We start from the raw sequence: 15,231 nt of genomic DNA, 5'->3' as shown, positions 1-15,231 counted from the left end.
AGACAGTTCCGAGATAAAGTAGGAGGATGAGGAGGTGAGAGTGAACTGACCAGGCACCCAAGAGAAACCCACTTGTCTCTAGAATAAGAATATCTGAGAGTGAAAATTATTCCCCAGGAGAAAAATTATCTCCTCCAAGAAAGTTCTGAATTTCAGAGGTAATTCAACTTTAAAGAAAAAAATAAAAGCAAAGTTCATTGAAAAGGGAAAATGAAGAGTAAGTAGAGATGTTTAAGTGCTATTAATCACAAGTTTGGGGTCGAATTTGATCAATGGTTCTCAGGAAACTCAAGTGTGAAATAGAAGGGATAGTAATTTCAGTGCTCACTCTTCTGTGAATCCAAAAGCACTGCAGCTCCCAGTCACTTCTTGCAGATAGTCATTGGTCAATGTAGGGCTGAACTTGATCCAGGAGAAAATAGTATTTTAATGAGGAAAATGGGTCATAAAGAAAAGTGAAGTTGAGACATAATCACCATCATCTCTATTTTGCGGATACACGGATGATGTTAGTCCTTTACTTGAATGATGACTTTTTTTTTTTTTTTTTTTTTTTTGGTTTTTGGGTCTCACCCGGCAGTGCTCAGGAGTTACTCCTGGCTCCATGCTCAGAAGTCGCTCCTGGCGAGCACGGGGGACCATATGGGACGCCGGGATTCGAACCGATGACCTTTTGCATGAGAGGCAAACGCCTTACCTCCATGCTATCTCTCCGGCCCCTGAATGATGACTTTTAATCAGATTTATTACATTGCCCCCACAATATCGATTTTTCAAATTAGCTTCATGAATACAAAAAAATAATTTATCCCATTCTAGACTGTTTTGCCTTAAATAGAAAATCCTATTTTCTCTAATCATGTTTTGAGAAGATATGATGAGAATTTTCACATTTTGAACATTAAATAAAGAAATGTTTATAATGATCCACATAGTTCTATTTGTAGCTAATATTCAATTAACTATGACTATTTCCTAAAATGCTAATAATAGGGTGGATATTACATTTTGGGATCATGTCAGGAGAAAAAATGAATTATTTTTTGCCTACTTATATTAGTGCAAATAAACATCTATTTATATCTAGATGCAATACATAATTACTCAGATTATAGCTTAAAATTTAAGCATACACATAATAAATCATAGCCAAATGATTATAAATGGTTATTTAAATAGCTAGTAAGAGTCCAAAACCAATGCCTAATACTTTCCAAGAAGCAGTACTTCCTATAGGATTCCTTATTGAAGCAGTTAATTAATAGCAGTTGCCACTGTTAATGATGACATCTGAGAAGTATTAGATATTTCACCAAATATTTGTCAGGCAGGCAATGTAATTTTGTTCAACAATTTAGTTTATTTCTTTTAGTTTTTATTTTAGGTAATATGGTTATAATAGTGTTAAATTTGATGGTATATCAATACAAAAAATTAAATTTAAAGAGAGTTTGGTTTTTTTTTTTTTTTTTGGTTTTTTGAGGCCACACCCGTTTGATGCTCAGGAGTTACTCCTGGCTAAGTGCTCAGAAATTGCCCCTGGCTTGGGGGGACCATATGGGACGCCGGGGGATCGAACCACGGTTCTTCCTTGGCTAGCGCTTGCAAGGCAGATACCTTACCTCTAGCGCCACCTCACCAGCCCCTTAAAGAGAGATTTTTAAAGAAAATTGAGAAATTGGGAGACGATACAGAGGTTAAGAGCCGAATGTGAGAGGCTGAAGCAATAGCACAGCAGTAGGGGGTTTGCCTTGCATGTGGCCAACCTAGGACAAACCAGGTTCGATTCCCTGCATTCCCATATCCCTGAGCCTGCCAGGAGTGATTTCTGAGCACAGAGCCAGGAGTAACTCCTGATAGCAGCTAGGTGTGGCCCAAAAACCAAAATAAATAAACAAATGTTTAAAATAATAAAGAACTGCCTGTGACTGTGGCCATAACAATGGTTTGAATTCCATCATTGCTTATGGTACCACAGCACTGACAGGTGTGGCCCACAGAAATTGCTGGCCATGTCACCTCCTCCCACCCCCAATAAAAAGAGAGAAAGATGGAAAAGAAAGTAAATTAAGAAGTAATAGGGGGGGCCGTGCGGTGGCGCTAGAGGTAAGGTGCCTGCCTTTCCTGCGCTAGCCTTGGACAGACCATGGTTCGATCCCCGGCTTCCCATATGGTCCCCCAAGCCAGGAGCGACTTCTGAGCGCATAGCCAGGAGTAACCCCTGAGCGTCACCGGGTGTGGCCCAAAAACCAAACCAAAGGAAAAAAAAAAAAAAAAAGAAGTAATAGGGGCCAGGAAGGTGGCGCTAGAGGTAAGGTGTCTGCCTTGCAAGCACTAGTGTAGGACGGACCGCGGTTCGATCCCCTGGCGTCCCATATGGTCCCCCCAAGCCAGGAGCGATTTCTGAGCGCATAGCCAGGAGTAACCCCTGAGCATCAAATGGGTGTGGCCCAAAAACAAAACAAAAAAAAAAAAAAAAAAGAAGTAATAGAACATTCTATTCTGTTATTGTAAAGTAAAAAACCATATTAGGATGACTTTCCTAACAGAAGAAGCTACTTATAAACCTAAACTTCTAAACATAAATGAGTATAGGTTTCAGTGAAAAACTGAAAGAGTTAGGGCTTAGAAGATAGCTTTAAAAATTGAAGGGAGGGTCCTGAATGATAGCATAGCAGTAAGGCATTTGCCTTGCATGCGGCCAACCTGGGACAGGCTTGGGTTTGATCCCCAGCATTCCATGTAGTCCCCAGAGACTGCCAAGAGCAATTTTTGAGCTCAATCAGGAGTAACCCCTGAGTGCCTCCGGATGTGGCCAAAAAAAAAAAAACAAACAAAAAATAATGAAGGGACAGAGCGATAGCACCGTGGGTAGGATGTTTGTCTTGTACAGAGTTAACCTAGGTTCCATGCCCAGTGAACTATATGATCCCCCAAGCTTGAGCACAGAGCCAGGAGTAACTCCTGAGTGCTGCCAGGTGTGGCCCAAAATAAAATATATATATAGCCAGAGTGATAATACATTGGGATAAGACATTTTCCTTGCACACAGTCAACCAAGGTTCTGTACTGGCATTCCCTATGGTTCTCTTAGCAAGAAAGAAATGGTTCTTGCAGAACCAGGAATAACCCATGGACCCTTGAGCATTGCTGGGTTTGACTCAAAAACTAAAAAAAAAAAAAAAGAAAAAAAGAAAAAGGACAAAAGAAAACATAGGAGCACATGCTTTGAATTGCAGGAATCCACCCCAGATCCCTGTGCCACAACTTGGAAAAACAGAAAAAATAAAATAGAGAATTTGGAAAGACATCACCATGGTAACAAGCTTGCCTTGCATGCAGTTAGTCCCAATCAATGACCCCAGCACTGCATACAATTCCCCAAATCCTGTCAGGAGTGATCCTTGAATACAGAGGAGTAATCCCTAATTACCTTCACTGCCAGGTATGGCTGCCAAACTAAAAATATAAACATAAAATAAAATGAAAGAGCTATTGTTTTTCTTCTCAGCAAAAATCTCAAAGGTAAGGAAACACAAGTAGTTGTTATATATCTGGAAGGAAAAATTGGCTCTTTATATCTTCCAAGATTTAATAAATCTGATAGCCCCAAGCTGTACTGAACTAAATATTATTTTATTTTTAAAGGAGAAAATCCTAGTGGTTCTGGAAAAACTAGAACCATCAAAATACAATCAATAATGTGGGAGTGAAGTCAGGCTAGGAATGCAAAAAAATTGGACAAATTTATCTTTTATTATAGCCATGTGGTAAAAATTTACATTTTAATAGACTTCCCTTATGAGCTATATACCCAACCCCAGAGTATACATATATATTATTTTTGGCACCTTGATTTATAATATAGATAATAGTAGGATTTAATGGATTAATTTCAGCATTGCACCCTTTACAAGAGTGTCTGAATTTTTTTCTCCATTGTGGCCCCAGTGCCCACCCACCTCTGTCTATTTCCCCACCTCAATTCCCTCCAGCAACATGATTCCTACTAAAGACAAGTTCTCAGTTTACCTTTGGATCGTTTTTATTGTTCTTCTCCTTTTCCCTAGATCCCAGACATGAGGGAGATCTTTCTATATCTGTTCCTTTTCTTCTGACTAATTTCACTCATAAAGCAGCATAAAGAACCAGATATACATTAATTGTGGGGGGGAGACCCATTTCACTAAACTTTCAGTTTACGTAAAAATTTTAGAACAAAATAGGCAATTCAAAGTAAGTCTGAATAAAAAAATATAGAGGCTTGCTATCTCTTCATCTCCCACACTAGAAGGAGACAGGGCTCATTGGAGCATACATACAATGCATCCTGGGCACAAGTTGAACCCACCTACTTCTTTCCAAAATATAGAAGTAGGAGAGAATTGCCTAAATCTGAGTGACCAGTAACATACACACAGTAAAGAAAAAAATGGTCAAGTTGTCAGAAAATCTGTCTTAGTGAACAACTCCCTGAGTTTGAGTTTCCATAATTAAAAATACAAACAGATGGGCTGGAGAGATAATACAATCAGTAAGGCAATTTTCCACCAGGTTTCAATTCCTGGCACTCCATTTCATTCCCTGAGTCGCACCAGAAGTGATCTTTGAACATCAAGCCAAGTGTGGTCCAGAAACAATAAATTAGAATATTTAAAAAATAGTGAAATAATAAATAATAGTAAAATAAAGACAGAGGAACAAGAGAGAGTACAGGGTTTAAGGCATTTGTTCTACACACAATAAACCAAGTTCAGTCCAACACCTCATCAGGTCTACTAAGCACTGCCAACAGTGATCCCTAATGCCAGAACAAGGAGTAATCTCTGAACTCTGCCAGATGCAAACAAATAGAAACATCTCTCTCTCTCTCTCTTACATTATTGACTCTAATATAACATTATCTTGGATTTCAACTTTGGAAATCCTGGAAAGAAAGAATATGATGCTATAATTTTTATGAAATCAATAAGGGGGAGTTGTTGGAGTAACTGCTTTTCACTCTAATCAGGATGGGTCTTCCTTTGCATGTGCTTGTCCCACCTGGGTGGGCGGAACCTCTGGATTGGCCCTCTACCCCACCTGTTCTTCACCCAGAGGGTGAATAAAAACGCAATAAAGATGTTGGGTCAGAGAGACTTTCCCTGGTTTTGGCCCCAAAGCTTGTCTATATGCCTGTTTCTGAACCTGTTTTTTCTCCATTAAAAAAATAAAAAAGAAAATGATGCTATAATTAAAGAAATGTAGGTATGCACGTGGTATAGATAGACAATAAGAAACATGTCTAGATGCATATCTACACACACATATACAAGTACTATGACTGTTCATGTTTTTAAGTACATACATGTATACTTTTGCGGTAGACCAGGGGTCACACTTATGGTCTCATGCATACAAGGTTTGTGTTCTTCCTCTAAGACACTGCCCTGGCTCACATACCTTGTTGTTTTGGAGAACACATTTGGTAGTACTCAAGGAACTATACATGCCTCTGCCCATCCGTGAATGGGCTATCTCTCTAAATCCCACATGCACATTCTTTGGGGAAAGTTACAGATCTTGCTAATGGTGACAGTTCAGGTGATGGATAAAGCTATCATTTTTTGATGGGAAAAAAACCTCCAGAGCAATCTAATTGGGCCAGTGAGGAGCTTAAGCAAGAGTTTGTTCAGAACATATTGTGTCAGAGATGAACTGTCTAGGTGACATTGAATACCCACTCTGGATAGAGTTCAGAGGAAAGACTGGTTGTCAAGTGGAATGTCATCAACATTTAAGGCCATGGCCCTAGATGAGTCTTCCTGTAGACAAAAAAAAAAAGGCTGTGAGGAAGAGAAAGGAATCAGAGTACAGCCTGAAGGAACACCGATTCTGCTACTAGAGAGTGGAGGTGGAAGATTAGAGAAACTAATCTTTGTGTTTAACTTAATGGAATGTTACAGAATTGCATTTCTCCAATTCTAGTCTTTGGTAATCCCTGAAGGAAAATGATTTTCTGATTAAATCATGGCAGAATGGGCCACACACACTTTCCCGAGTTATACTTGCAGATAAAAGATATGGTGATATTCTACAATGAAAAGTTTGCTTTCATTTTATGTAACAGAACATTTTCTAAGGGATTCTCCAAGTTTGATCTCCACACCAACAGCATTAACAGCTCATGAAAGTTTGTCAAAAAAAAGACACATCTTCCCCATCCCCCCAGGCCTGACCCTGACCAGACAGACCATCAGCAGGCTTTCCCTCCATCTGCCTACTTCCTTGTAGGAATGAGCTTCCTATTTTAGAGAATGAAAGCCAAGGTTTTTTTTTAAATGATATTTTTCCTTTGTAAACAAGTCAAATTAATAACCCTGCTTTATATATTGATTAGCCAATAGACATGTGTAACTATTTAAATTTATTAATAATAAATAACTAAATTTTGGTGACATTAGCTGAATCTTAAATGTTATCCATACTTGACTAGTTGAAACGACACATAGAGTGCATTTATGGAACATCATTGCCACACACAATAAATAATTTCTCCACTTTTTTATTCTCAGTGAATGCCTCACTGTCAACACAATTGCTCTGAGAGGAGAGTAATTGCAATGCGTAAGCATGAGCCTCTTCAAACAGCATCTGCCATCTAAGGGAAAATGAAGATGGGACAATAGAGAGCACAGTAAGAATGCGTGGTCAGGAACAAGTCCAACTAATGGCTTCCTTCTAATATTATTTTTTTCCTGTGCCTTCCTGTTCTACCAGTGGGTCACCAGGTCTCATGCTTTGCTCCCCTCATTAAGGAAAATCTTGCCTAGGACTCCCTTGAAATAGCCTGGAAATTCAGAGGAGACCATCTGTCCCCTAGTCAAGAGATGTTGGCCTAGAGCTTTAAGATCTCGTGTCTCTCTCATTTTTCTACAGTCTGTAAAAGTTCTCCCCGCAACTGCCCAGGAAGCCCTTTCATCTCTACTACTTGGCCTTGTTTTCCCATGGCCCATTCTTTACCATTAATGTTTCTGGTGTATTTTGCCACCTTTGTCATTCTCACTCAGTTAGCATCTCAGAAACCTCTTTCTACACTTGGACAACCCCACTTAGGGTTGTATTCTCAAAGCAAATACCTTCTTTTTGCCAGCCTTCTTTGCAAGTACACAGGAGCTAAACACTACTCAGATGCATACACAGAAGATTTTAGTACAGAAAAGAGTCATACAAGTGTGAGACAACACCCAAGAAAAGAAGCTGGCAAAGATGGGGGAGAAGACAAGAGAGAGAAGACAGTGAGCTTTCAGAACCATCAGGAGCAATTGTCTGAAGCCATATGTGCTCTGATCTCAGTACAGCAATGAACATTCCTGCCCTGATCTAGCTAAAGCTTTTATCTTGTTCTGACCAATTAATTACTTAGCTCTATTCTTTTGCTTCTTGGAAATACTGTAAGACTTTTCACATACTTTAAATAAATTCTATTCAGTTCAGACTAGCAAGAGTAGATGCTATTACTTGTAAATTAGATTGTAGTAGACATTCTTACTCAGATGTGTAAAAAATCCTCTCCTTAGCATTGATTCTATCACCTGTCTGATTGTATGACTTGTGCCTGGTTCTAGACAGAAACCAGTGATTTGTCTGACCTCAGTTTTATCTTTGACATTACATCTGGTCCCCCAAGTACCACGAGTAGTCATTCCTAAGCAGAGAGCTCTTGACCACTGCTGGGTGTGCCTCCCAAACCTGAAAATAATAATCAAAGAAGAAATAAAAAGGAAAATCAGCAGACCAAAAACTTCACAATAACATTGACAACCATGACAGAAATACGAGTGTAGCATCACGGAAGCCAAAGGACAGGGGAAGCTAGTAAAGTGTTAAAGGGGATGAGACCTTTGAGTTAAGTTGTAAAAGACAAATGGGTTTGGGGCATAAAGGCAGGCAACAGTACAAAAGCAAAGACAAAATCAAAGTGTGAGAATGGGCCAGGAGATTATGACAATCTTCTGTGTCTGGAGAAGAAGGAATAGGATTGTATTGTGAGTGGATGGAATCTTAGCCAGCAAGGCCAGAGAAGCCAGAATAAAAACTTGACTCTGACACACTCTTATTGATCAAAAAATTGAGACAAAATTATAAATAGCATGCTCAAGGTCACACACATGTACACTCACAATTGTACACACATACATAAAGGGAGGTTCTATATCCTGACCAGGCTCCTACAGCTATATTCACCAAATCACCAGAGTCAGGTAGAAGCCAATTCAGAGAGAACTTTATATCCCATTCTAAGCAGCTTAGACTCGGTTCTCAGCAAAAGTGGGCAATTTTAAGCAGATAAGAGAACTAAGGTAGAGAGAAAGTGTTTACCAAATAGACTGTAAAACAACTATGAGTATCTAAGCAGAAAGCTCACAATATACAAACACACTCTTTTTTCTCCCCCTGGGATATGCCCCATCAGCTAAGTGAATAAAAGTGTGGGGAATGCTATTTATGTGATTCAAAATCAAGAAAAAAGAGGGGCTGGAGAGCTACTAGAGGTAAGGTGCTTAACTTGCATCCAGACAACCTGATTCAATCCCCAGTACCACATATGTCACCCCACCCCCCGCCAAGCACTGTCAGGAGTGATTCCTGGTTAGATAGCCAGGAGCGGGACCGGAGAGATAGCATGGAGGTAAGGCATTTGCCTTTCATGCAGAAGGATGATGGTTTGAATCCTGGAATTCCATATGGTCCCCGTGCCTTCCAGGAGCGATTTCTGAGCATGGAGCCAGGATTGACCCCTGAGCACTGCCAGGTGTGACCCTAAAACCTAAAAAGACCAAAAAAAAAAAAAAAAAAGCCAGGAGCACTAAGTACATCATTAGGAGTGATCTCTAAACACAAAGTCATAAATAAGCTCTAAAAACCATCTCCTTCCCCCACTTCACCCTCTAATACACACACACACACACACACACACACACACACACACACACACACACATATTTGTATATAAAAGGGGTGATGTGCTTTACTCTTGATCACAGAACAAGAAAGAGACCCTAAGTATTTCCAGGTATGGCCTGAAAATCAACCCCCAACCCTTGCCCCCAAAACACTATGAAAAAATAGAAAAAGTTTAACAGACAAGCTCAAAACAGACTTGTGCTGGAACCAGCTCCCAATTTAACTGCTCTATGACTCTGGGCAAATTACTTTTAGCTTCAATTTTCTAGAGAATAGAAGAAACAGAATGAAAAAAATCCCTATTCCCAAACTCAAAACGGATTCTAATGTGCTCCAAAATTCAGATTTCCAGATTATAGAAGAGTAACACACATTCTACCCATCCTATATAATATTTAGTACATTGAGTGAGTTCTGGTGAAGTCCCCTATATTTATATACATTAATACTTCTGCAGAAAAATACATGAATATTCACATTCAGTGGAATAAACAAAACTATAAATAGCCTCACATAAATTCAAGTTCCTATGCATTCCTATCAAAAAACTTCTAGTTCTATCAGCTTTACAATCAAGAATTATGGGAAAAATGAGTTATGAAATAAAATGTACAAAATTTGAGGGGTTTTAGAATTTAAGGACTAGTGTGTGCTGCTCTTGGGACGCCGGGATTTGAACCAACCACCTTTGGTCCTGGATCGGCTGCTTGCAAGGCAAACGCCGCTGTGCTATCTCTCCAGGCCCGGGTGTGCTGCTCTTAATAGTATTTGCTTCAGGTAAGTTGTAAGAATGAGAGGACAAGGAGGAAACTCAAAGGATTAGTGTTCATGCTTTGCATACAAGGGATCCAGGTTGGGGCCGGGCGATGGCGCTGGAGGTAAGGTGCCTGCCTTGCCTGCGCTAGCCTAGGGCGGACCGCGGTTAGATCCCCCGGCGTCCCATATGGTCCCCCAAGAAGCCAGGAGCAACTTCTGAGCGCATAGCCAGGAGTAACCCCTGAGCATCACAGGGTGTGGCCCAAAAAAAAAAAAAAAAAAAAAAGGGATCCAGGTTTAAATCCCTGTCACTGAATGAGTTCCCCAAACATTGATCCAAGAATAGCCACTGAGGGGCCGGGCGGTGGCGCAAGAGGTAAGGTGCCTGCCCTGCCTGCGCTAGCCTAGGATGGACTGCGGTTCGATCCCCCGGCGTCCCATATGGTCCCCCAAGCCAGGAGCAACTTCTGAGCACATAGCCAGGAGTAACCCCTGAGCGTCACCGGGTGTGGCCCAAAAAACAAAAAAACAAACAAACAAAAAAAAGAATAGCCACTGAGCACCACCGTGAGTGGCCCCAAAATAAATAAAAAGAAATTAATTGAAGTAATGCATATGAGCTCTGAAAATTTGTATATTCATATTCAGAAAACAAATATGATACAGTATTCCAGTTACAGAGGCAAAAGTCTCAACCCCTTTATTTTGTTTGTTTGTTTGTTTTGGTTTTTGGTATTTGGGTCACACCCGGCAGTGCTCAGGTGTTACTCCTGGCTCTATGCTCAGAAATCGCTCTTGGCAGGCTCGGGGGACCATATGGGATGCCGGGATTCAAACCACTGTCCTTTTGCATGCAAGGCAAACGCCCTACCTCTATGCTATCTCTCTGGCCCCTCAACCCTGTCATTTTGAACAGCCTTCTTGGAGCAGGAGACAGAATATGGGAAATAAGTCACTTACCTTGCGTGCAACAGCTTCAGCTAACCCTGGTTTGATCCTAGAACTTCCAATTATTTTCTGAGCTTCACTAGGGACCACTGTTGAGCACAGGAATAGACTCTGAACACTGCTGAATATGACCCAATTCTCCCCTACCTACCTCCAAAAATGAACCTTCAGACTGGCATTTCATGAGTTCTCATCTTTACAGTTTATGCCCCTCAGCATATTTCTTCAGAATCTAGCATATCTTCATAAAATTGTCCTTGACTCCCTAAGGAAAAGGTTATACCTAGCCCTGCACTTATCACATGCCATGTAAAGTCATTCTGGAGCTGGGAAGCCAAGGTGACTCACATGTTGAAGGACTCATCTTCAACATAAGGATTCACCTTATTGAAGATAAAATAAAATATTGTTAACATCAGGAAACTTATCATAAAATATAAAAGATCATGATCATTAATAAAGAGGGTTGGTCACTTACCAGTTCAATGCCAAACAACATATGTATGTAGCAAGTCAGCCCCTGAAGAGGTTGACTGATGGTGGGATGGAGGATGAGGCCTTTCTCTTCCAGCTCGGAGCACGCGTCTGCCACCCTGTCTAGCCCACGGTTCTGAGGTGAAACGGCGGGTAAACAGCTCGCAGACAGTCAGGCTCGTGGAAATATTCGCTTTATTCGGTGGACAAGACTGAAGTCCAAAGACTCAGCTTCAGTTCCAGCTAAAAAGCCCCGGACTTCCACAGACCCTTGTTTTTATACTCCAGAGTCAGGTACCACCCAATGGTGGGATCAGATACCAACCAATGGTGGAAGCAGAATCAGGTCCTACCCTAGGGTGGGGGCAGAATGCCAGGTCACACCCTAGGGTAGGGCACAATCACCTAATCAGTTTAGGGTGAGCAACATAGTAATCCCCCAAAATATTTACATACACAACAATTCCCCCGTTTGTTTTTAGTAAACAAACAATATTGTCTACAATTATTAAAAGAAAAATTAGTCAATAATAAAAGAGCGGCTGTTTGCATAAGCGCATCACAGGAAAATGTAAAGAAAAACTTCTAACCTAAGCACAGGGTGTCTAAAACCAGAAACATGTATCAAGGAATCAACTACAAGCTCCTGAGAAGATAAATCTAAGACGTACATAGATCTTTCGAAGAGACACCAGAAAGGTTGTGTAGCAGGCAAGAAGAAGCACCTTTTCTTTTATTTGTTGTTGTTGCCTAGAATGGCTGAATGCTTGAAAGGTTATGAGTAGGCCACACACATGTGGTGGATAGGGCATGAATAAAGCTGATGCTTCCTGAGGCCTGCCTGCTTGTGAGTCTGTTTACGCCATTCACCTGGGCCTGGGACTCACCGGCTGAATGGGGTTGTGAAGCCACGTGGCCTGGAATGGCATCCATTACCATCCAGCCCCATCCAGCTCCATCACTAATTATTTAATACAACAATATGAATCCACCAGGACTGAACCCTAAGCATAGAAACAGAAGTAGCCCTTAGCACTACCAAGTAAAACCCAAATCTTGTTTTTTCTATTTTCTCTGATCAAAAAAAAAATTAGAAAAATTAGAATTGGGGCCAGAGAGATAGCACAGCAGTGTTTGCCTTGCAAACAGCCAATCCAGGACCTAAGGTGGTTGATTCGAATCCCGGTGTCCCATATGGTCCCCTGTGCCTGCCAGGAGCTATTTCTGAGCAGACAGCCAGGAGTAAACCCTGAGCACTGTCGGGTGTGGCCCAAAAACCAAAAAAAAAGAAAAAAAAAGAAAAATTAGAATCACATAAATCCTCAATAAGGCAAAGACTGTGACTGAGGCCTAAGCATGACACTGTTGGGCCCTACATATCGCACTCCTCCAACCCTCTGTTTTGCCTGTACTTCGTCTGAGTTATGCTAAATTCTCATCACTTTCACCAGAATTATATGTCCAGGATACAAAACTTTTATGTTTACTTAGAAAAAACTAATATTTATATACCATGAAATACCTGGCTATAAAAAACAATGATATCCTGAAATTCTTTACAACTTGAATGAACTTGGTATCAAACAACTTGGTATTATGCTGAGAAAAGTGAGTCAAAAGGAGAACAAATATTCAATGACCTTTTTCATATGTGGAGTATAAGAGACATAGTAAGGAAATAGACAATGACCAATAACAGACTTTGAGAGTAAGACTATAAAATTGAGCTTAACGTGTGGCTGGGGCAGAGAGATAAGAGGTGAACAGGGGGGACTTGGAGACAGTGGTGGAGAGATGCTGCTACTCTTGTGGTAGATGTGATTTTAGCAACACTGCATTCCTGAAACATTCATTTCACAGTCTTATCAATAACAGTGGCTAAATTAAAGTAACTTTAAAATGGGAAGTAAAATTTACTTAGGACTCATACATGTATTACCTTATAATTGTATCGTGTCTGCTTTTCTAGGTAACCAGAACTTCTGGAAGCAAATAATTATATCTGTAAATGCCTGTTGCTCTGGGAAGTGAAGGCCCTGCAAACAAAGGTCTGGAGTGATGCTTTGCAAGCCCAGTCAGAGCTACAGAGCTGACCACTAATGCTAGTCTGTCTGGTTACTCCCATTGAGTGCTGATCAGCCTGCAAACCACAGCCACAATAAGAGAGGAGAGTGGTCATATTGGCATTTCTAGTGCTATTTCCCAAACCTTATCTAAGTATCAGGTCACTCAGGGAGACTTTTTCAATACTTATTTCCAGGTCCTATCCCTACAACTCCTGCTTCTGTAGAGGTGAGGGCCACACTGGGACTTTATTCTGTATGATGTATCCCAGATGTTCCTAAGATTCAGGGCAACTTGGGAATCCGTGACCTAGAAAATCAGAAATGCAAATTACAGAAAACTCACTTAAAATTCTAAATCCTCATTTCTGGCAAACACACAATCTTTGGCCTCATTGGGAACAGAAAGGACCTGGCCTAGAAATATTAATACAAACAGCTAAAATAACAACTCACTTTGCATGACCTTCATATAAATAAGAGAAACACACAATTGTAACATGTGAAATATAAAGTTAGATGGAATGACATATTGCTTTTGAAAGCCAAGTATGCTTTTAGTAAGTGAGGAGGTAGCGCAGAGGTCATAATTGCATACCGTGTGCAAGACCCTGACCAGCATCACCTGCCTACTGTCCACCGTTGCCCACCAACCATTTGATGTGACCACAATTTCCTCGACCTCATTGCATCAGAACAGTATCAACTTATTCGACCTAAGAATGTTATAGTTAAGTATAGTTGGTCAAATGTAAACAAAAAATATCTTGGGAAATAACTCTAAAATAAAAATGCCTTGGGGCAGCTTTGCAAGAAGGGGAAGTTGCTGGTTCTTTACCAGCTCTTCACTGCTCACCTCCTGCACTCCCCAACACAAAGCTGCCAACACTTGCAGGATGAAACTTTAGAAATCAAACAGAAACCCCTGTAAAAAATTGTTTCCTTGCTTAGCATCTGGGGAGAGGGGTGCAATATGTTTACTGCTTCTATTCAGCCCTGAGCAACAACCAGGTAAACCAAAAAGAGGTAGATTCTAATTGCTTCAGCAGAAGAAAAATGTGTTAATTAACTGACCTTAATAATTCATATATCTCCTAACCCAGGGATCATTCAGCTTGCACCCAGAGCCTGGCATCAGAATAAAGGATAGTCAGATGATCTCAGGGACAGCCTCTTTGCAGAGAGATGATCTATTTTTGTTTGCTCAAGAATAAATCTACTCCCTCCAAAATGATTGAAGAACCTTTCTGCAGATTACGGGTTTGCGATAATACCTGATTCCTCCAATTTCCTCTGCTCCTCTGGGAGATGTGAAATATTTTTGGAATCTCAACAGCCTAACACATTAATTAGATTTCATTATGCCAGCTGCTGATTGGAACATTATACAGTAAAAAGGAATGCGGGAGTGTGTATCCTCTATAGACTTCCAGATGAGGCGGGGGGAGTAAGTGGGGGGGGGGAACGATAGAGAGGCTGGCTCTTCTAGGGAGTCAGCAGAACCATCCAAATCAGTTTCTCACTCACACACGCCACTGTATAGAAAACAGCCAGGCAAAGAATTCAACAGGCCTCAGCCTCTGAAGTCATTCTGAGAAAGAGAAAGAAAGCATTGCTGGTGGCTTTATTTTCAAACATAGTGGAAACCCTGGGTCAACAAATCAATTACATTGGCCTTCTTCAATTCTTAGCCTGCAGGAGGTGGAAACTGATTTTAACTCCACAAAGAAGGGCGTAATGAGTCACAATACATTTTCCAAATTGTCAGCCATCATAGAGGCACCATAGACAGAGAAGCACACATGTAGAAGCAGGGGTTATGTCGCAGAAGGTGACAGGAAGATGAAGAAAAATTACCATGTGGTCCTCCATAGAACTTGACTAGGATAGTGGAAGAAGAGTTTCCATTCTGGGCAGCAATGCCAGCCTATCAAGCTAAAGCTTGATAAAGCTTGTTTAAAGCTTAAGCAGCACAGGGCCACGGGTAAGTCCCAGAGTCAGCAGCAAGGTCAGGGGTACCTGTCTCCCCAGCAGAGGGCTCATG

The sequence above is a fragment of the Suncus etruscus genome, chromosome 1, assembly GCF_024139225.1.
Source record: "Suncus etruscus isolate mSunEtr1 chromosome 1, mSunEtr1.pri.cur, whole genome shotgun sequence".
Classification (NCBI taxonomy): Eukaryota; Metazoa; Chordata; class Mammalia; order Eulipotyphla; family Soricidae; genus Suncus; species Suncus etruscus.
The sequence above is the reverse complement of the archived record's forward strand: the minus strand, read 5'-3'. Positions refer to the sequence as shown.